This window comes from Anomalospiza imberbis, chromosome 5 (genome assembly GCF_031753505.1).
Source record: "Anomalospiza imberbis isolate Cuckoo-Finch-1a 21T00152 chromosome 5, ASM3175350v1, whole genome shotgun sequence".
NCBI classification, from domain to species: Eukaryota; Metazoa; Chordata; class Aves; order Passeriformes; family Viduidae; genus Anomalospiza; species Anomalospiza imberbis.
The window spans coordinates 48,595,654-48,619,114 of NC_089685.1; the positions used below are offsets into that span (position 1 = coordinate 48,595,654).

The following is a 23,461-nucleotide window of genomic DNA, read 5'->3' on the forward strand; positions in this document are numbered from 1 at the left end:
GAAGTATCAAAGCTGAGGTGTTGAAATGTCAATCCCATTCTGCTACTGGCAACATAAAAAATCATTCTTGGACATGTTTTACACCTTTGTTGCTGTTAATTGTGTGTTGAAACACCTACTGGTGAGTAAAGTCCCTTCACATGAAGTGCTTAATGTCCTGTACTAATTTAATATTTCCTTTTTCATATTTGAATGTGTATGATGAGTGGAATTCATTGATCAAGGATATTGCTGAGGGAAACAAAATGTTAGCAGAAGAGAGAGAAGCACCACATTGAACTGAACGAGGTTTTTTCTTATTGGTGCATCCTTGGTAGAATTTTTAGCTTAGCTGCAGGACAAACCATAACCATTCTTCATGGCAGTTTGAATGATGCTGCATCAGACATCGCAAAAGGCCAGCGTGAGGAGAAAACTCAGCAAACATGCAAATCTGTTCTTTCCTTTCAAGGTAATACTCATCCAAGTATCTCAGATGCCAAAATCTGAATAGGTTTTTGTTTCATAATCTGAAATGTAATGAGGGAAAAACAAGGGAAAAAAATGGGTCATGGTAATACCCATGTCCTCTCTCAGCTGTCACCTCAACATGGTTAGTTATATTTTACCTAACTATATGAACTTGTGCTGAGGGTGATAAACTGTTTGGAAATAAAATCCACAAGCAGGGCTGGAAGTTAGGTAGAACCTACTTTTTTACTGTAAAGGCAATACATATCTGTGTGTGAGACAGAAGGATTGGCTGGGACTCAGAGACAGGCAGTGATCTCAGAATACAGGAGCACTGTTCAGCAGAATGAGCCATTCCTCTGAAGCATTTTTCTGTGTCCTGTGACGAAAGGGTGCATTAGGGCATGGTCACTTCACAATGATACCCCCAAAGAGGCAGAACCTTGTCTGCAGCAGGATCAGCCCAGTGCTAGCAGGAGACACGGGCAGCCTTGTTCATCACCACTCTGCTGAGTAACCTTGTGGCCTCATCCTCATCACCCCATGTCATTCCCTTACCCTGCCTCGTGCTTTATCCCCTGGCCCTTTGTTCTGGCTCCAATTAGGTTGTCAGGCTCTCAGGGCACTGACCATATCCACTTAGTTCTGTAGAGGCTTTTGTGACCTTAGCAGAGATGAATGGGAGACAATGACCTCTCTCATATCATTGCTTTGGGTGATTTTGGTGATGGCTCCCTGCTCACCCAGAGCATGTTTAATTATGTAATACATTGACTTCCATCTGGTTTGCATATCCTGAAAAAGCTGTTGAAATTGAATGGTTTTATACTCAGCTGCATTCCATGCAAAGGTTTTGCAAACTTTGGTAAACTGATTAAACTGGATCTCTCCCCTCTCCCTGCCTCCATTATGGTGAGATCCAGTGGAATTTGCCTTGGCTGAAACCACAAAACTTCAACCCTGGCTTCTTTATACTAAAGAAAAGTTGAGTCCAGCAGAGAGGCGTGGGAGGTGAAGGTTTTATTCCTGGTCTGATCTCCTCTGTGACCTTGAGGAAGTTGCCTCACTGCAGCAGCTCCCATCGTATCTACACTTTTTGTATCCTGGCTGATGAGGCTGCAAGTGCTTTTTGGGGGAAGGATTGTTTCTGCATGCTTATGAAGTGGCTCACCAGCCATCATCCTGATGGGCATCTTAAAGCTCTTTCGTGACATCCCTAAAACAAGATTTCCTGACAGGAGGTACAGCTTCTACTGACAAGAGAAGTAAGTTCTGTTATCGTTGTGGAAGTGAAGGGACAAGCAGAAAAACAGCAAAGCTGAGAGGCAGAACCTACTGGTTGCCATAAGTGGTCATTTGGCAAAAGTTATACAAGTTTCACAGTCTCTGCACAAGCAATTCAATTCAGCCTGTAATTAGACTCTGTATAAAAACCAAAACAATCCCTAAATGCACACAAAACCTCAAGCCAAAATGCCCTCTTTTTTTGGTAAACATCTTCCTCTTAATTTTTTACTGCACTGGTGAAATGAATGTATTGGTCAATGCCACTAAGAAATCTAATTAAATATTGGCAAATTTTATTTTTTCAGACATTTGTGTCACACACAGCAGCTATAGCTGGGATGGAGGTGAAAATTCTCAGAAGACTGTATTATTTAATCAGATTTCTCAGGGTGTTTTTAATGCCTGTATTTTGCAAATGATACAAAGGCATATCTTTGCTTATGATTGCAAAGGCAAAAATTAGTAGGGATCTGCACTCTTAATAGGATCTGCTTTAGTTGCAAGCCTGGGGCCTCAGGGCAGTGCCATCAGCCAAGCCTGCTTAAACAGAGGTGGAGATCCCACTGCCTAACAGCCATGCAGCCAGAAAACATCTGTATTTTCAACTTAGCATCGAAAGCTGGTTGCCTGCCTTTTCAGAAACAGCCCCTAATCCTATTTATGACCCTGTGACTGACAGGCATATGCATTCCAGACAAAGTACAGAAGTGTTCTCAATTACAGGAAATATGTAGAAAGTTGCAGCAGGTTATTTGCTCATTAGACTTCCCCCTCAGTGACTGTGGGAGTGCAAGGCATGTTGGTAAACCCTCCTGCTGCTCATCATTTATCTGTCATAATGTGATCAGCCATTCATTCCTAATGAAAAGCTAATGCCTCGAGAGAATCCAAAGGTTGGAGTTCAGAGTGGCTTCTTAGGAAGATAAAAGGGGCAGAGCTAATTCTGAACGGATGTCATTTGTGTTTCCATGCGGCTGTGCCTGCTTTCATCTTTTTTTTAAACCTGTTCAGAGCTGCAGCCCTTCTCAGTGTTAAAGGATTTTTATTGTCACTGAATTGCCTGATAAAGGTAAGAAGGAGTTTCTCATCTCTCTTGATGTCTTCTTTTGGAAAGGGTGAGAATTGTCTTCCAAAGGATCGGCTGATGTTTGTCCCAGGCCCTGTCCTCAGCAGCCATGTAGCCATGGCCAGATCTACCACAGCTCTTCTCAACTGTACATCATCCTCTTCCCACTCCATGGGTGGGGAACTGAGGTGAAACATGACTGGGAAAAGTTAATCCATCTTGTCACTGCTCTATCAGAAATTCACTCCCATTTTGCTGCTCCCATTACTGCTGCTTCTCACCTGCTGAAGGCATGAGCTAGAAGTAGTAATCTGGGGTGTTTCCACTACAATTTCTAGGGGAAAAATAATGAAGTTTACTTCCCTGTGCTGGGAAGAATGAGGCAGGCATGTCCCCCTTGCCTCAATGCACTGCCTTGGTCAGGATTTCAAGAGGATGCATTATTGTCTCTTCCAGGTGGTCAGAGATTCATATTCAGCCTTTACAAGAAATTGCAGTTTGAATGCTTTTACTTTTTCTATGCCACACCAGCTCATGCCAGGGACAATTCTGTGATCCTGGTGATTGTCCCAGGATCCCACTGAGGTGACCATTATTATATTTAAAGTGTGCTGTTCTGGAAGTTTGATGTAGATGGATCTGTGTGCATCCTCAGGCAAGAGTCTGCTCTGACTGCTTGATGCTGCAGCAAAAATACAGCACATTTCTAATCCCTAGACAAGTCCAGGAGGTTGGATAATTCACGTGTGGGAGCAATGGATAGTTCCCAAGAACAACCTGCAAGATGCAGAGAATTCAGGATAAATTGGAGATCATCCCAGCCAATGGTAGGAACCTCCATATTTACACATGGTTGACAGCTCAGTGATGTTTTCAGCCCAAGTTATTTGCCCACCCCAAAGCCTCATGTCCAAAGGATCTGAGTTAATTCCAGGAAAATGTGTGTCCATTTCAGACATGAAAGACTGAAGGGAGGCATGACAGAGAGAAGCTGTGTGAGTGCACATGCAAATAATAAGTGTCCCTTTCTCTGCCCCTCTCCCAGCACCCACTGCTCTGGAAGACTCTGGGCACCTTGACAAAATTTAACTCAAACAATCTTTTCTAACTTGTCAGCGTGTCCTTAAGTAAACCTTAAAACTACCACAGAGTTAGTCAAGAGAGGAAACAGCAAATTCTGAAATCTCCTACACATGCAATGCCCAGAGCAACGCACGGAGGAGAATTAGGAAGAAACAAAAATATCTTTAATTTCTCCTCAAAAGTGTTTGCCACTGTTGGGCCTTGGCATGTGATAGAGGAAGTTATCAGCATCACAGGTCACTGTAGATGAAACTATTGCTTTATTGGCTAACTGAATATCTTTGACCTTAGCAAACATTACAATAATAATACAATTAACTTTTAATAGAAGTCTCCAAATGATGCAATTCCATAATCCCTGAAATTCCAGCAGATTCAGGTGCAGATCACCAAACAAACTCAGCATCAAAAGGTCTCAAAAAACTTGGCTTGAAAAGCAGGACAGGTAAAGGATGAGAGGAAAAATTCAAAAGCATTTTGCTGTTGGGAAGCTGCCATGGTGTGTTTAGCACCTGGGGCATTTGACTTTAAAAAAATCTTAAGATTCTCCACTTCAGGAGATATTCCCTACCTGTATCCCTCAGGTGTCCTGTGCAGGGCCAAGACTTGAAATTCAAGAATCCCTGTTGGTCCCTTCCAACACAGTGCATTCTATGATGCTGTGAAAAATGTAGTCACTCTCTGTGGCTCACTACATTGTTTTATTAATTACTGTTTAATAAATAATGGTTCTTCTGAATATTTATAGCGAATTAAGAAGAGTAACACCATTTTCCCTTCACTGCCTCCTCCCCATCATTGCTCTGACCCACTTGCATGTGGCCCTTACAGTGGGATACTTTTGGGGTGGGAAGAGGAGTAAGGAACAGGAGAGGAATGAGAAACCCCCATTTTCACATTCTAGTTGAAACTGGTATGTACTTCATGAGTTACTGAATGGAAACAAAAGCCCCCATGAATAGTGTTATTACCTGAATAAATTTGATTTTTGCCTCAGCAATGTCTTACACAATGAATTTAATAATTCAATAAAATGGTGTGGAAATGTTTAATTACTTTGCTGCCACCTTGAGTCTTTTCCATTTAATAAATCAAAGTTTTATGTTTGTGGAGTGCCTCATACCCTGGGCTTTTGTTTGGACTCTGAGGTTTAAGGTGCTAGTACTGAACAGAAGAGAAGCATTGTGTACTCCAAGAGTTTACAGCCTGTCTGGCTGTCCCTGTGATGCCTTTCCTAACAGAGAATCAACAACTCATGAGGCTGTACCTAGCTCATTTGAGGTGTGGAATTGCAAAGGTTGTCCCTCAGAGTGCCTGGGGCTATTTGATGACAAATGATGTGACCTTGACAAATCAGATGTGCCCACAAGTACTCTAGGGACACACATATTAAAATGGCTCACAGAGTACAACTGCTTCTCTGTGGTCAGTTAAAACAGCTCAATGTGGCATGAAACCTAAGGAAAATTAAATTCTTGTCTCTTGACCTGAACATATCGGAGCTTCAGATAACTATATATAGGCGATGGAAAAAATTCATTGCCTATAACAAATATTGTTTACAAAATTCTCTAAATAGGGCTATTTTCCATTGCCAAATATAGACTCCTAAATAAAGCAGGAAAGCCAAAAGCCCTGCAGAACTGCCTTTATCATCTCTGAAGGCAGGAATTGTCATGGCAGTCCTTTGTGCTCTTCCTTGGCTTGCAGCTTCACTTCTACCTTACCAAAGCCAGAGGGAGTTTTTCCATTGCCTTCCAAGCTGTCTGGAGCTGTCCTGGTCATCAAAGATTTACACACTCATTTTTTGCTTCTCAGCCCAAAATATTTGTTTTGACTCCCAAAAGGCAGAAAGCAAAGGATATTAAGCAGAATTCTGATTGAAAGCTTTGACAGAGTAACTTCACTTTAAAACTGAAGCATCTATGGATGCTTAGGACCTCTGTTATTTTTGGAATGATTTTGGCAGTTCTGATCACGATCAGAAGGAGCTGAACATTCACTCTCTGTGCTGAACAAATAAACCTGTCCACAATTATGTTACAGGGAGTCATTCCAATTACACTGTTAATATTTACCAAAGCCATGTCATGCCTTGGAAACAGAGGTATCCAAAAGCAAAGGTCATGCGTGATTATGGTAATGGTTGTTTTATAAATCCCCTGGGGAATGGCGAAAAGGATTCAAACCAGAGTGCTGAGAGTCGGAATAGGAAAAGCGGGAATACATCTTCTGTTCTGATAAGTGTGCACATGGTGGAGAGGCAGAAAAGTGGCCTTTCTGAGGGGTGGGGATTCTGAGCTGGCTCCCTGGCCTGTCTGATAGAGAAACCACCAGCCCTTTCCCGTGAAATGCCAGGCATATCTAAATTTATATAAATAAATAAATAAATTACAGGTGAACTCCTAGTCCCCCTTACAATAAATGTCATGCTTCCATGGATTTCCTTCCTTAAAGAAAGAATAAATCCTTTTGTCTCATATTTGAAAAAAATTAAATCCTTATCATAGAGATGAACAAGACAAAGACAAAAGAGGGGAAATAAAACAGACAATAAATGATAACTTACAAAAAAGTAGAACTAATTTCACACATCTCCATTTCATAGAAATACTTATGCAAATAAAGATATTGCTCTTTATTGGCCATCTTTTATAAGAAAACTTCTTCCACTCATTATGGGGCTATAGGATTCCTCTCAAAATCATGTACTTAATTTTGGAGAGAGACTATTGACAAAAGCCTGGAGTGACAGAACACAGGAGAATGGCTTCAAACTGACAGAGAGTGGGGTAGAATTATATAATAGCAAGAAAATGTTCCCTGTGAGGGTGGTGAGGACCTGGCCCAGATTGCCAGAGAAGCTGTGGCTGCCCCTGGATCCCTGGCAGCGTCCAAGGCCAGGGTGGATGGGGCTCTGAGCAACCTGGGATAGTGGAAGGTGTCCCTGCCCATGTCAGGGGGTGGAACAAAATGATCTTTAAGGTCCCATCCAATCCAAACCATTCTGTGACTCTATGATGATTCTGTATGATTTTTATGGGTCAACATGTGAAGCCCTTTTTCAGAAATTCCATTTCAAGTAAGAAATGAGGACTTGTACTCTACCAAATCTCCAGATATCATTTCAAACCCATGAACAGTGTTGTCACACATTGGTTTTGCACTGTGAGAAGCTAAACACTTGCCTAAGTTTTCCTATAAGCACAACCTTAGAATTTTAGTTCAAATGATTCTTGTTTTTTTCCATCTCTGTTCTTGAAATCATACCTTAGTGTTGGATTAAATAGAATACATGACTCTGACCCCAGTTCATTTAGGAAAAGAAACTACTCTAGTATATGTTTTGTTCTTGTTGCAGCCAATCCATGATGCCCTATGAGAGATAAAATGTCTGAGTCACTCCAAAACTGGGACTATTTGTCAACTAAGACCTGACAGCAGGGAGGCTGGTGCCAAATTGGCAAACCAATGTCCAGGCCTCAACTGGACTTGAATTTTCCTATTTGCATGTGTGGCTGGCAGCTGACAAACATGAACAGATCCAGCAGTGTATAAGCTCTGTGCCGTTCATTAATTTACTCTCATGAGCCATTGTGTGCCCCCAGAGACTTCTCCCTTCTATCAGATCATTGTAAGGGATGGATTTAAAATGCAGCTATCTGGGAACTTTGATGTATGTCCTTGAAGGAAAACTCTTTCTCGTGGAATGAAACTCTGATGATGTTTTCTTGCTCCTTAGCCTCTTCCCTCCTCCCACCAATTATCAGGTGCAGCATGCATGTAGGCAAACTGCTTGTGGGGGAACTGCTGCTTCTTCACCTGGTGCTTTCTTCCTTTTTCCCAGCATTCACAGATGTGGGGCTCTGAGGTCAGCCCTGCAGATCTGAGAGCAGGGCTTTGCAGCTGAGCTGAGCTCTTGCTAAACCACTTGGGCTGTGGGTGAGCAGCCAATCCATGATGCCCTGCCGTGCAGAAGGCAGCCAGGAGTTTCTCCTGCACAGAGTTTGGAATGACCAAGTGGCCGGGCCGGAATGGAGGCTGCCTTATCTAACTGATTGCACTTGGAATGGCTTCGTGCCTCACAGTGCTTGACAGATGCTTTTTTGAGGGAGGTTAAGCAAAAGACAGCTACCAGAGGATAAGCTGTTTCTGAAGACATTTGGCTCTTGCAGCAAATTCATTTGCCAAAGAAAACTCTGTGTCCCATTTCTACGAGAACCCCTGGAAACATTTCTCCTGCTGTTGTCTGCTCGTCTCTGCTTTCTCAAGCAAGCGACTGTTGTCTTCACTAGACAGGAAATGTCTTTTTCCTCCATCAGGGCTGCTTCTTTTGTTTCCTTCCTTGCTTTTCCTTTCACAAATACTACAGGTTTCTGCTGCCAGCTAATTTATGTCCTTCCTTATCTTGCTGCTTTTCAGCCAACGGCCTTTACAGAAACCTGTTTACCTCTGTAAATCAGTGAAGAGGCAATTTCACATTATCTAAACCAGACAACTGTATGCTAAAGAGCACTTCTATTGTGTGCAAAGCCTTGCTGGACACATCCCTGGCTGCAGGAAGTTGCACACCAGGGATCATTATTGTGTGTGGGGTACATCACCTAATGTGGCATATAGCAGCATTCAGTAGAGAAAAAAAGATGAATTTTTAAGCTCCAATACAGTAAAAAAATCCAAATTGTCTACACATATTGAAGGGAGCAAAAAATCCAGATTTTACACACTTAAACCAAACTTTAAAGCAGGCTATAAAGGGATTTGTTCTATCAAAGCATGGAATAATCTTAATCTGCCCTCATGTCCAGGGACACACACACTGTGAGTTGATTCATGTTAAAGCAATGAAGAAAACTATTTTAAAACTTTTTCCCTTTCCAGACAATAAGTCTTTTGGTACCTAATTTTTTAAGGAGTATGTCTGTGGAAAGGGCAGTCTGGCTTAGAAAGCAAAAGGTTTCAAACTCTCAGAAGTTCCATAGCCCTGTTTATCTGCTACCTCACCCAGAGATATTTAAAACAATCATTGGAACATTTCCTGTCTGGTTTTCTTATCCCTGCATGGCAATTTCTTCCCACCTGTACTAATGCCTTACAAGGAACATTTGTTTTAATGGCAGGATATAAAGAAGTCCTCTTAAGTGATTGCCTTTGAATTTCTAATATTAAGTCTTGAGATGATAAACTTAGCCCCATTATTGATTGCACAATCCATGAATGCTTACCCTCTTAGTAATGTTTGAAATACATAATATTAAATGCAAAATTCATGTTTCAGCTGCCATATGTTCAACATACATCACTCCACCCGATTTTCCTCATGGTTGTTCTTGGTTGTAGTATTCAGCCCATAGAGCCCTTCTAATCTAACTCCAACATTGCTGCTGCTCCAGTGTGAACATAGTATAAGAAAAATCAGATTCAGGCCCAGATATTCATTAAGAACCCAATGTTAAGTTGCCCCTGGCAAGCTTTCATGGCATGTCAATAGCATGTAATCAGTCATGATTACGTTAATATATACATAATCACATATTAACACTGTAAAGACATACATATACAATAAAAATATAAAATATACATACACATAATTACACATTAACACTGTGAAAAAGCTACAGCCCACACAAAACATGGAGTGGGAACTACTTCAACTAAGCAAGGGGAGCTGAGGTCTGGTGTCACCCTCACTGAGATGACTGGCACAGAGCAAATTAGTGCTTACAGCAGGAGTAGAATGAGCCTCATGGCATTTTCAGGACACTTCAATTAGTGGGGGGAAAAAAAACCCACCACATTTCCCGAAACATCCTGCAGCAGATGAAACCTGCAGGGCAATTCCTCTGGTGCTAAGATGTTTGAGAGGGTCACAGCCTCCTGTGTCTGGAGGCAATCAAAGATGAGTGGTTTATGGGCTGTGTGCAAGTCTGAGTTATTACATACACAGGGGTTTATTTGGTGATATGAATTTAATGAAGTTTTACAAAGTAAAATATCTCCAATATTGACCCTAATGTTGATTTCATATTTGTGGAAACACAAGCAGAGCATAGAGTAAACTCAGTGTCAGGAGGAAAATGATGGCATTGGTAGAACAGCTAAGACTAGTTTCTAATCACAGGGGAAAATATGAAAAAAGCCCCAGGGTTTCAATTCTTTCAGCATTTAACTAGTTATATGATCCAATATGAGCAAATAAATCCCATCAACAACACCATGTCTTTATTTTTTTTTCCAAGAAGGTTGGAACAAGATGATCTTTAAGGTCCCTTCCAACCCAAGCCACTCCACGATTTTATGATTCTATGTTTCTATGATTCTGTGATTCTATGGTTGTATGATGCAGAAGATGCAGAAGGGCTGCTTCAGACCAAGCCTGAGCCCAAATGTGTTGCCTATTCATATCCCATAACTGCAGAAATCCCTTCCTGACTGTCCCAGAGTCATGATGCCACCTCTCATGACGAAAAAGGTTCATCATATGTGTTGTTTTGGGGGCCTTTGTGGTGTACAAAGGTCTGGGGACACCATGGAGGCTCCAGTTGTCCTATGCAGTCATGCTGTGACAATCTTGGGCAGCAAAGCTAAGGGGAAACTCTCTTTTGAATCCTGCTGATATTGATTTGGTGTCTTCACAATCTCCTGTGCCCTGTCATTGGGGTGTTTCTGCTCTTACTGTAAAATATTTGACACAGTAATTCAGCCATAGAGGAGAGGGGACCTGTAAATCCATAACTAGAGTTATTTTCACTTGTTTTGAGCAGTTCAAAGTACTTTGGAAATATTTCAATTAGATGGGCAGCTATTGTGTGTGTCATGCTGAAAAAACAAACTAGAAATATCAGGGTGAATACATGAGCAATGTTTGTTGCAATGACTTGAGATTTTTTTAGGGCACATTTTGATTATTTTATTTTCTTTCCTTTCTGGACTTCTGGAATGTGTCTTACCACTCTTCAGAGTAACCCAGCAGTGATGGCACCTCACTCCTTCTGTGACAGAGCTGTAACAAGCACTCTGCTGGAGCATCCCCTCCCTGGGTAACTTTGTGCACATCAGTAAATCGAGTCCTGCAGGCTCGTGCAGGGCTGCACAGACTGAAGTCCACAGCAGTTCTCATGTGCTTAAAGACATGCTTCAATATTTCCCCAGCGGGGAATTTTGCTCTTCCAGAGGGTTTGCCCCAGTGTGCTTGTGGAAATCTGTCCCTTTAAGTCTTGCAGAGCTGAACTGCTCCAGTCTTCCCGTAGCCATTTTGCAAGTGCTGACTGCTGGGTGCATGTTCTGGTTAGTCCCTGTCCTGCTTTTCCACATGCCTCTCCTTCCACCTCTGCAGCTCACACATATGATGATCCAAAAAGCCTCACCCAGAGGTAAGTCTGGCTTTTCTTTTGTGTTTGATCATGGTGAAAATGCTGTAACACGTTGTTTGTGGTATGAATGTCCATAGCTTTGAAAAATAGTCTCTGTTCTCTACTACTGAAGAGCAGGGTCTGTTCCAGGATGCAGCACTTTGCCAGATTACATTGATTAAGCAAACTTCTGAAGGCTCTTTCTTTTGCAATCTGAAGGTATAGTTTTGTTTTTCTCTGTAGCTCAGGCAGCTGCACTGTCAGTGGCAAGTGCTTAAAACAGGTGCCAGACAGGTTCTCTGTTTATTGCACAAATAAAGTTCATTTTGCAGTAGTCTTGGATTTGAAAATACAAGGCAGAGATAGCAGCTGAATGCAGTAAGAGGCACGGTAGCTGAAGGAAATGTGATGTGTCAAACAAATGTCAATTCTCAGACCTGTCGTGCACTGAGTCGCTAAACAGCAGCACTGAATGTTGCCACCCTTGATACACCCCATATTATGTCAGCTAAACATCTGGATGCCACCGGATGGTTTAAAACTAGTTGCTGAAGAGTAATATGTAATGATATTGTGATAATGAGTATACTGGAATAATGACTTTGAAATAATAGAGAGTAGGATTTGCAAGAAAAGGAAGTGAATTTGGAAGCCTGATTTCCAACAGAAAACAAAAGTTTTAATTGAAAAAGCTGACAGGCTTGCCTACAAAATAATATAACAGCAGGGGATCTACAGAGTCTTTTTCTATCAATGTGGTTAGCCTGCAGGAAATTCATAAGTAAGCTCAGGAATCTGTCCTTTTCTTCTGGAATGCCAACAGCTTATCCCAGGGAAAAATGTGAGTAGTGGCTATTACATCATAAAGCAACCAGTTACACTGCAAGATGACAGTAATTTTCTCCTTTGTGTCTCTTCCAAGTTTGCAGGGGATTTCTGTAAGACAGAAAACTGCAGAAGCTGTCCCTGTTTTTCATTTGTCATGTACCACAGTCTAAAAAAAAATACTAAAAGGTGCAATAGTGGGGAATGCTGACCTGGTAGAAAGGAGAGTGCAGGGATGCAGACAGAATCAGTTGCATGTGTCCTGTGCTGCTTCAAAATGTGGTGCTTGGGAAGTGCTGAGAGTTTTCAGCTCTTCAGCCCGGATCTTGTGACCTGTGATTCTTCTGTGGTGGTTTGAGTGTTTGCAGAGCTCACTCTCAAGCCGAGGTGCTGCTGACAGATGAGTATTTAACCCCTTGCAACAGCCGTGGCTACATCATGCCTGCCTTGTGTAGGTTGTGCTTCTGAACTGACATGGAGGAGAGCTCTGCAATCCTGAATTGTTGCACACTTCAGTCTGTGCTCTGCCTTGGGCCAGCCACTACCCACACAGAATCTCAGAATCCCAGGATGGCTCAGGCTGCAAGGGACCACAGTGGGGCAGCTGGTCCCACCTCCCTGCTCCAGCAGAGCCATCCCAGAGCACAGGGCACAGGATTGTGTCCAGAGGGGTCTGGAATATCCCCAGTGAGGAGACTCCACACCCTCTCTGGACAATCTGTTCAGTGCCCAGGCACTGCCCAGGGAAGAAGTTCTGCCTCCTGCCCAGGTGGAACCTCCTGGGATCAGTCCCTGCCCGTTCCTCTGGTGCCATTGCTGGACCCCCAGAGCAGAGCCTGGGCCCTGCTCGGAGCCCTCCCTGCAGACAGGGACAGCCAGGGCTGAGGGCCCCTCTCAGCTGGGGCTCCTCTCGAGGCTGGACAGCCCCAGCTCCCTCAGCCTTTCCCTGCCAGAGATGCTCCAGGCCCTAAATCATCTCTGCAGCCTCTGCTGGCCCCGCTCCAGGAGCTCCATGGCCCTGCTGTGCTGAGGAGCCCAGAGCTGGACACAGCTCTGCAGATGTGCCGCACAGGGCTGGGCAGAGGGGCAGGATCACTCCCTGACCTGCTGGCACTGCTCTTCCCAATACACCCCAGGACACCACCAACCTTCTCGGCCCCAGGGCCCTGCTGGCTCACGGACAGTCACAGCAATCCTAAATGCTGGGGCCAGGTTTTGTCCTTGGAGCAGTGGAAATAGTTCAACTGGACACTGGGGCAGAGTCGGAGTGCTCATCCCTGCAGGATCTGACATGCCCTTGGAATTTGTGAATCACTTCAAACACCATCAGCAATGAAGGCTGCTTTCTCAGCTGCCTGCTTTTGGTGCAGGTGCCGTAGGAAGGTTTTTCCATGTACTCGCAGCCCAAGTGTTGTTTTTGCAGGAAAGCATTGTTTGGTACAGAAGAGATGCCTGTTCCCAAGTGCATGCAAACGTGTTTTGATGTGCTGCCTTCCTACTCCTTGGCTTGTGTTATGGGAACAACATCAATTTAGTGGGAAATCCTTTTAAAGCGTCTAATATTTCATTGTTACTTTGAAGACTGCTGCCCTGGCGTGTGGGAAAGGTGCTGTGCTGCCATCTCAGAGGCCCTGCCTTTCTCCACACGTACCCATCCTGGCTGAGGGCCTGTTGTGATCAAGCCGACGGTGCCTTTCCATTCAACCACCTTTCACTCAAGCACCGAGGAGAACTTTGTTCTGCCTTGCTGTCCAGCTGTTATTTTACAGCTCTGTGTTCCCAGATTAAGGAACTGGTTATATTTTTAACTCCCAGAATGTCTTTCCCATTAGTGCTTTCCCACTTGATCTGCGTGGGTGGCCTGCAGCTCCTTGGCCCCAGCTCACACTTAACCTTGGTCAGTCTTCCAGAGCTGGTTAATCCTGTCACCTGCCCAGCCCAGCAATGGATCATTGTCTTGCACCCAATTCATCATCTCTATTGTAAACTGCACATTTGAGGATTGGCATTTTGTCCCCACTGCCAAAAGTCCAAAGGTGTTGTCTCTTTCCCCCTTCCTTGCTCTCTCCCCTCCCTCATTTGAAGCTGTTTGTCCTGGGATTTCCATCTCTGTCCTATGAACCCTTTGATTTTTGGCCAGTGTTGACAGCTTTAACTTCATTTTCAGAGCTCACATTTGTGCTGAAAGCGCCTTCCCCTTGACAGAATATCTTAATTTGAAATGCTGGGATTTGTAGGTAACCCATACTAAGGACAAGTCTTCCAGCCCATTGGAGGCTTCTGGAATTACAGAGTAGGTCCATAAAAAAAAAATTAAAACTCACATGCGGTAAAAGGGAATCAATAACTATATAAATGTACATTTACCTGTGAAGAGAAATTATATTTTATATTATGTTAAGGGAAAACTAATTCCATTAAGCACTGGATTCATGTTTTCTGGGCACTTCACTCCATCAGTCCCAAAAATCCCTCTCAATCAGCCCAGCCTCCTTTCTCCTCATAGGTAGTTCCTGCTTTTAGCGTCTCAGTGCATGTTGGACCAGGAGACAAACAAAGTGGTCTACAAATAAGATTGTGATCCTGATATAAAATGAGTCTATATCCTTATTTTGTCCCTTTTTTTAAGTCTTTGATGGAATTCACCACTCCCTAAGACAGGAGTGCCCAGCCTGCAGCATACATGCTATTTCCAGCTGGCCAAAAAATTAATCTCACAGTCTGGTTTTGGCCACCTCTCTGTAGAGTGCCCCACATAATAAATTCCTCTGGAGAACTAACTAATAAGGACAGAACAAGAAGTTAGCTGGGAGGGAAGAGAGATGTGAAGGCAAGTGTTAGTGCTGTCCTGACAGCAGTTTGCCAGCTGCAGTGACAGATATTGGTCCTTTTCTTTTAATACCTCTGGACCTCCACAGTGAAGGATCTCACCTACACTGACATCAAGGATAACATTAAACAGCATTTAAGTTTGTGTGTTTTCTCTAAATCTTCCATAATTTTTTGGAGCTGTCTAGCAAGGACTTGGAAAAGCGTAGGACTTTATTGTAGCAACTTGCTTAAGTCTTGGATGGGGTAATATGAATGGCAGGAGGGATAAATTCATAGAAATGCTTTCTTTTGGCATGTCACTAGAATATTCACCTGCAGTTGTAGCAGCCTTCAAGCAGGTATTGGAATAAGAGGTACAAGGCAAGGATAAAGTAATCTCTCATCATTACCTAAAAGGTTTTCTGTTTCCTCAGCACCTTTTAGAAAGTGCTGCTGTCAAATCCCTCATTTGAATGGAAGTATCCCATTTGCCTTCATATATTGAAGTGAGCACCTCAGTCACTGAGGTGGCCTCGATAACTTCACCCCAGGTCTGAAGCTGTTCCCACAGTTATCCACAGAGTGACTTTTCCCCCTGCCATTTCCAGTTATCTCTGCATGCAACTGCCTTCCCTTTCCCCAGCACCCTGTGCAGGCAATTGCATTCACATCTAAGTCCATTTGAATGACTTTTTCAAGGAAGAATTTGTGAAGGGCTGCCAAACACTTTACTGCTAATTTTGTGCTTTGATTTCTAAAAACAATGGATGATCAGTTTTATTAGGTGTGTTCTTTTCATTGCCTTATAAATCCATGGTGTTTTATTGACCATGGTTCAATTATCAAGCACATAACTCAGGACCCACTAGAAATTTTTTTAAGCTTTTTGCAAACTTCCATGGTTTTTTGGATCAAGCCTTAAATGCTTACAGATTATCTTTTGAACTTCTTTTACCCTAGGAGTTTAAAGCAAAATTTGTAGGATGGGAACTAAAAGGCTTGATCACATTATTGTTCCATTTGGGGTTTTCTTAGAGAACAACTATAAGTTCCAGGAATAAAATCACTAATGAACCTTATTATTACCCTGATCCCTAAAAACATTTGAGCATGTGCTCAGCTTTAAGCACAGGGTTAATCTTAACCAGCTTCTTGACAGCTCTTTTTCCTTTAAAACTGGACATGAACTTAAGGGTTATTTTGGATCAAGATGTATGCAAGCAGTTAGAGTGAATTAAATCCGCTTTAATGAAGACCAAGCAATGGAACTGGCTCTCAGCAAATCCTGATTGTGGTTATGGGTTTGTTTTTTTTTTTTGAGAATGAATATATAAACCACTCCTTCAGACACTATTAGCAGACACCCACTAAATGCTTTAAGCACAAAAATCTCCCTGACAGCAGAATTTCAGCTCAAGCTATTATATTTTATTTTGTTGGGAAATGAATGGATTTTGCAAGGCAGAGGGAGATGAACCATTTGGGGGAAAAAAACCCAACTACTGCTATTATCAAAGGTCAGCTTATTTTTTTCCCTAAGTTTGCAAACTTCTGGATTTTTTTCCTAATTTTCTGCTTTTCTCTGCTAAAGTTGTTTTTTTTTTTAAGCTCCAGTTCTGGCTTTTCAGTAAATTCCTTGATATCAGCTTTTGTGTTGTCTGAATTCACACCTCCTGAACTGTAGCTGAACATGGAGCCTGCACTGTTCCCACTGAGCAAACCATTGCTTGTGGCAGTGGAATATTTAGTAAACACTTCATGGGAGAATGGATGACCTCAGGGCTGACAGAAGTGGACACTTCAGATTATGCTTAGGCACTGTAAAATCTCTGGTATTTATGAAGATTTTATGGAAAAGCAGATGAAGAGAAAAATCTCAAGGAAATATTCCTAGCCACAAAATCAAGCTGTATTTGCAAACTGAGCCATTATTGAAGGCTAATGGCGGCTTCAAAATTCAGAACCCCTATGCTTAACCATGATCAATCATTTCAGTTTATTTCACGTTGTAGTTCTGGAATGTTTCTAATGTAGTAAAAGTTACCATGCTAATTATGCTCAATAATACCTACTGAAAAATGCCTGGGAAATCCAAAAACATGAAGTCTCTGGTGAACTAAAAAGAAACACGCTTGGACACCGCTGTTCAGCAGGGCTGGGATCTTTGTCTTTGCTCCAAATAAACTGCTGTTGCCTAAAACAGTTTTGTTTCTCAACGAGAGGATCTTCACTGGGCCTGCAGAGTGCACATGCTACCTTCCTGTCCCAGTTTTTTTGTGCTGGCAGTAGTTATGGATTTCAGAATTTAATTCTGAATGTCAGTACCTGCACATCTAACTTTGATTTCGCATCATTTCTTCAAACAAAAACAAGCCACTGAAGTTCCATCTGAAGCAAGAATCAGAGTTGATGTTGAATTCTCTGCATTGTGGCTCTCAGGGAAGATTTCTTAGTTGGTGGCATGGAAAACCCTCAGGATTTGCCTGGGGAGCTGCATTGAATCAGTCTGAGAGCTGTCAACAATACCCTCCAAGCAGGGCAGAGGTAATTTAAAGCATGGAAGTGTAGGTCCCTATAATCTATCCCATTAAATAATTCCATCGGCATCCATCCCAGAGCTTCACGGGGCAGCAGCGACATGCCACACAGAAACTGAGAGTCTGCACTCGCACAGAGCCCACCACCTGCTTTCAAATGTCACAGATGTAATTCCAAGCTTTATTGTATCAGTAAAAACTGGGACTAATCCCACTGAAGTCAGACATTAAACCTGCATGAGATCAGAATAAAGCTGAATATTTATTAGTTCTATATGTGACCTAGACATTCTCCACTATTCACATAATTTTTTCTTGTGCATTCTGGATTCAAATAAACTGTTCAACAGCAAATACTGCTAAAAAATCCCACCAGATTTTGCCTTTCATTTTGTGCGGACCAGATCCAGACCACTGCAGCATTGCCTTGGCATTTCTTAAAGTTGGTTTATGAAATGGCATTATGGATCCTTCTCTTTGAGATCATGTTGATGGAGATGAAGGGCATACCCTGGATCAGTCTCTGCAATTATGGAGTTGTCCTTGTGCTACCTTTGCCTGACTGCTGTGAATGGAGAAGTGTGTTCTGGAGCCATTCTGTCACATTCCCTTTTTGTGCCACTGTCATCCTCGAATCTCCCTGGGCATTCAGGAAAAGAGAGGAAGGAGCCACAGGGATTTCTGAGCTCCTCTCCTCAATCCAGTCTCGGTACTGAGGTGCTTTTCATTGTCAATCACATGCAAATTCTGCCTGCATCAGGGACTATCAGGAAACTTCACCACATAATTTTGTAGTGAAGAGAAAGTAGATCACTGAAAAATTCTATTTAATGAGAATTTTCCTCTTTCTGCCTAAGTTCTCTTCTCCCGTGCCCTTATATCCCTCTGAGAAAACTACAGGCAGCAGGCCCTTTCTCAGGCCTGTATCTTCCATTTCTGCAGAGAGAAAAAAAAAAAAAAGCCATGGGAGTTTGAGACAAAACTGTTCCCATGAGAACTCCCTCTTGCATAATTGCTGTTATCTGATTATGGTGGGAGAAGGGGTTTATTTCACCTTTACCCCCGCCTAGGACAAGTACCATGTCCTGACGCCAAGTCTCAGGAATCCAAGATTATTGACCTAGGGAATAAATGCCTCTGAGTCAGATCCTGAGATCAGGAGGGTCCTGAGGGCTGCATTTTATGTCTTTGAGGGGTCTAGTTTTCAATGAGACTAGGTAATAATTATTGCCCCATCCATCTCCCACTTCTTTTTCCCATCAGCTCTTCAGCTGACCAGATGCTTTCTCCCAATTTCTTCAAACATGTGATAGCATGGCATAGGCACTGTGAATGTGGCAGCTGAGCTCTCACTCTCTGCAGAAAAAAAAAATCCTTCCTGGTAGTTTTATCCTTAGGACATAAACTCAGGGATCATGCTCTGACCTGAGATTTGGCTCATCTATTGGGATTATCCTGAATGCTCTGTCAGCAGTGTGGAAATGAGCAAATTTCTGTTTTCTGAACTTAATGGGAATCACATTGAGTAGATTTGTGCAATAACAAAGATTAAAAAAATTATGCTCCATGTGAGCAGCGGGCTCACTTACAAATCTGACTCGAGATATTTGTAATAACTTGAAAAAAAACTGTCATTCGATATTTTAAAACATATTTAATCTCTGAGCCTGAGAAACCGATTCTGTCATTTTCACACATTTGTTTTCACTTTCTACTGTACAAGTGTGGGACTTGCAACTCTTACATCGCTCAGCAGCTTTAGAGCCATGTTTCTGCTTCATTATCCACAAAGATTGCCCACCACAAACCTCTACAAGCAGTAGGTTGAGGTGGTTATTTTACAAAATATGGTGCATAAAGCAAGACCAAGATTTGTATTAAAATTCCTCTTTGAGACACAGAGAACATAAATAAGAATCAACAGAGGTTATTTGCAGTGCTAGACACAGTATTTTTCAGCGTACTTCTATTTACAGGGTTTTTTCTTTTGTAAATTGCTGCTAAATATATGTGTACTGGTCATACCAGGCAGTTCAAAACTTATTTTAAAACCTAAATCCCTGGAACCAGACAAAATAATGGGAAATTTTTATGAACTTATGTTAAAAACTTGGCTTGTTTTGTGTGGTGGATAATGCTTCCAACGTGGGCTCCCCCTCCTGCATTCAACGTGGATTTAGTACTTTCTGAGCCAAATTTTGCCCTCATGTAACAGCTTCATAGTCCTGAGTGCTGAAAAGAAGGGCTGCACAGGGTAACTGAGAGCAAGGCTTCGTCATCTGTGCTCAGCGAGCGTGGTTAACTCCTCATCAACACAGGGGGATTAACCCCAATTAATAGAGGTTCATTTTGCTTTTGAATTACTGATATAGATGATCTGGTAGTATTTATTTAACCCTTATCATAGCAGGAAAAAGCCTTTCATCTGATGTTACAGTTGAACAGCTGAATTCTCCCTCGCTTTCCGAAATCTCTGCAAGATGTTTGCCACCCAACAGCTCCAACTCCCTGCATGTTTCAGCACTTTCTTTGCTTTACTCACACTCTCCGTGGGAATATTTTTGTTTAGAGGAAAGGACCGTGCTACCTGCCTCCTTATCAGCCTCTCCTGGAGGAATTAGCTGTTCTGTCAATGACTCTGTCTGCTGCCTGTGACACAGATGAAGAGTGACAATGTGCTGTGTTTTGGAGAGGGCCAACACTGCAACCACGGCAACCTTTTACAGAACATATACCCAGATTCTCACAAGGCATGTTTATGTGAACTAAGAAAATGTTCTCCTGCCAAAAATCACCCCTGGAAGTGCTCAAGGACAGGTTGGATGTGGGTCTGAGAAAACTGGTCGAGTGGAAGGTGTCCCTGCCCATGGCAGGGGTGGTGGAATGAGATCATCTTTAAGGTCATTCCCAAATCCAACCATTACAGCATATTCTGGGCATCTGAACCCTTGGACATGCAGAAAGCAAACCTTGATCACCAGCTCTTGATCATGCAACTCAACACTGAAATCAGAGCAGGAGATATGTGAAGGTGGATGCAAAGATGGCACAGGGCTACCTCACTCTCTCTTTGCTCCTTGGTTGTTGTGGACACAGCCACTTCTCAATCAGCCTGGTCATGATCTCACCTATTGTGTGAGCTCCAAAATAGGACCCTGTGATCAAATGTCCGGAAACATGAGGTCATGACATCAAAAGGCCAGTTCTGTGATGAAAGTATGGCTTTCAGGTGCCACTGGCTTCAAAGCTCAGCCCTAAAACAAAAGAGAAATCTATATCTGGGGACATTCATGCAAAGCATTACCGCTTGTTGTTCATCAGAGGTGCTAAAGCAGCTAGAGATTACCAAAAACAAACAAACAAAAAAACTCAAAGGGACAAGAAGATAAAGGAAATGAAAGAAAGTTATCCAGGTCATGAATGTAACGTGCTGCAGGAAAAAAAAAAAATCCCACAGAGATTAGCTAAATCTTTAAACTAGGGATGTCATTGCTGAACTCTGTGATCACCTGCCCAGAACTGCCAGAACTGCAGGGACTCACAGTGGTAGTGAGTGGCCGACTTTCCCGGGAAAGTTTTTTGTCATCCTCATATTGCTTGGTTTTTTTACACCACATCTGTGCTTGCTTCGTCATTCTGCCATCTGCTGTAACAAAATACAGACAAAGCATTTCAGAGAACAACCCCTCCACACTTTAAAATGCTCCAAGCCGGAGCACAGCCTTTTACTTTTCACAAGCTGTTTATCTGATGCTTATTATCTGATCCTGCTCCTCCTCCTCTTTCTTCTCCTCCTGCCCCACATCCATGATGAACTGCACACACTTAGCAACCATGGAGAGCACAGAATCCCATTGCTTTTGCCACAATGTTTCTATTAAATGAAACAAATGTTCCTGTCCTTGACTTCACTGCGCAAATGCATTCGCCAAGAGGTCAGAGATAGCAGGTCGTTATAAAGCAATTTTTAATTTTGAAACTCCTGATCAGGCTCGTTTCCTGTTTGGTATTGTCTGCAGATACACAATGCAAAAGCCTTGGGTTACTAAAGAATTGAAATAACAGAGTATGAGCAGAGTGGTTTTGAGCACATACTCTGTAAAGTCCAGTCAAAGTTTCTTCCTGGTGCAGCCGCACAAATCTCTTGGTAGCAGTAAACTCCCTGCACAGACTTCATTCCTGAACACATGTTCAAAGGTGATAAAATAAATGCAGATGGTTTTCCAAAGCCTCAGTGGAGCATTTTTTGCTGTTACTAAATGGACTGGAAAAAAACTAGGGGGAAAAAGCAGAGAAAATACAGTTTGACACAGACAGGCAATTTCAGAATAGCATTTGGTCATTTGGGAGAAAATCTAAATAAAATGTGTGTTTATAATGATCTATTGGCAAAACAATATTGACAGAGCATCTGAGCTGCCTAATGGAAGTGATTTTTAGAATGCTTAAATTAAACTGGCGTTGAGAGCTGAATATTTTGTTTAATTACTTAACACAAAAAAAAAAGAGTTGGATAGGAATTTTGAATTCATTGTGCCATGACCAAAGTTGACAATAAAACCAATCCCTGGCTACAGTGAAAAGAGAATTAGACCTTAACAAATTTATTACAGGCTTTGTTTACAAACTCGTTACAAAATAATACAGCATCTTATGCGTACACAGGATTTACAGGAAAGTGTTACTGATGTGTGAGATTGCTTTGCTCTCTGGTCGAGATCTGCAGGTTTTTCTTCACTTAGGGCCTGATCCAACTTCCACCAGAGAAGGTGAGATTTTATTTTTTTTCCCCCCATTGACTTTAGTGGAAGCTGGATCAGATCCAGGGGGTTACACTTCCGCTCATTGTTTTCCTGGGGTGGGAAAGAGGCAGCCGGTCTAATAACCATACACACCACGCTCCGTTCTCATCTCATGTGTTTCAGATGACAGGCATATTTACTCTGAGACATTTTTGCTGGCTGCTTGTAAAATAATTGTTAAAGTCAAAAGTCAAAGACCAATTCCTGTTACTGGATTTACAGTGGAAAATGACAAATGGCTTTCTTTGAACCTTTAAAGAATGAACATCCCTTGATTTTCAGTGAGCAGAAATAAGGCATTAGAATCAACTCCAATGTTGCCTACATTATTACAAAGCTACATTTTATTCCATCTTCAACAGATTTTCTCTGGATTTACACTAACAAAATCTGGAGAAATGGATTTATGTAAACAAAAGTGACATCCACACTGCAGGAACTAGGTAGTTTCTAATTAATGGGATTCCACCAAGCTAAATTGGTCTTCTTACCTCCTCTTCTCACATGGAGATAGACCTATGCGGCATAGTGAAACAAAGAGATCTCTAAAGTTAGTGATCCATAACTGTATCAGCTCTCAGTTGCTCCCAGCATCTGAAAACAATCTTTATTTGGGAACTCAGGGTGTAAAATCAAGCTTTTAATTTACAAAACAATCCAGTGTGGCAGAACTCTTAAAAATAAGCATATTCTCCCAAGCCAAAACGATTAGTTAAACTTTCCTACTAGGAAAAGTAGCAAAAGCTCTGTGGGGTTGGTTTTTTTTTTTTTTTTTTCCTTTTTAAATTTTTTGCCAATAAATGAGAATATTCTAATCAGATCTATCAGATACTGAGTTCCTTGTTATATTACATCCTGTCATTTTAATGACTGCCTTGGTATTGAACCTCTGAAGTTGTTATTGCTTGAAGCAAAGCTAGAATTTAGTGCTGAAGGTGATGGTATTTCCTGTGCGGTATATGCCCTGGCCTTATGCTGAAAATTGAGATGGTTCTCAAAAGCTTTGGTTCTGGCCTTCCCTGAAGAAAATACCCACGTGCTCCAACTTGGCTTTCCAAGACAGGACTGTTCCAGTGCTTGGACTCAAGGCAACCTGTCCAGCTCCCTGGTGGTTTTATGGTGTGCAGCACTGTCTGTAAGGGATTAGGGGAGACCCCACATTTTGCTGCCTTTCATGGCCTGTTGCATATTTGAAGCTGTTTTTTCAGGAGTGAAAGCTGTGTGAGCAAAGGCATCCTGCAACCTCGT

General features: G+C 42.2%; 1 long non-coding RNA gene across 2 annotated transcripts; it reads left to right on the plus strand.

Annotated features, from left to right (window-relative positions):
- Nucleotides 1-10,225: 10,225 nt before the first annotated feature.
- Nucleotides 10,226-22,980, plus strand: LOC137474211 (uncharacterized). 2 transcript variants are annotated; one of them, XR_010999231.1, is made up of 3 exons: nucleotides 10,226-10,358; nucleotides 11,102-11,259; nucleotides 22,077-22,979. It is a non-coding gene; the product is annotated as an uncharacterized lncRNA (long non-coding RNA). The 2 variants fall into 2 exon arrangements; XR_010999232.1 differs by lacking the exon at nucleotides 10,226-10,358 and adding an exon at nucleotides 10,848-10,926 and having other exon boundaries at nucleotides 22,077-22,980.
- The last annotated feature ends 481 nt before the right edge of the window (nucleotides 22,981-23,461 follow it).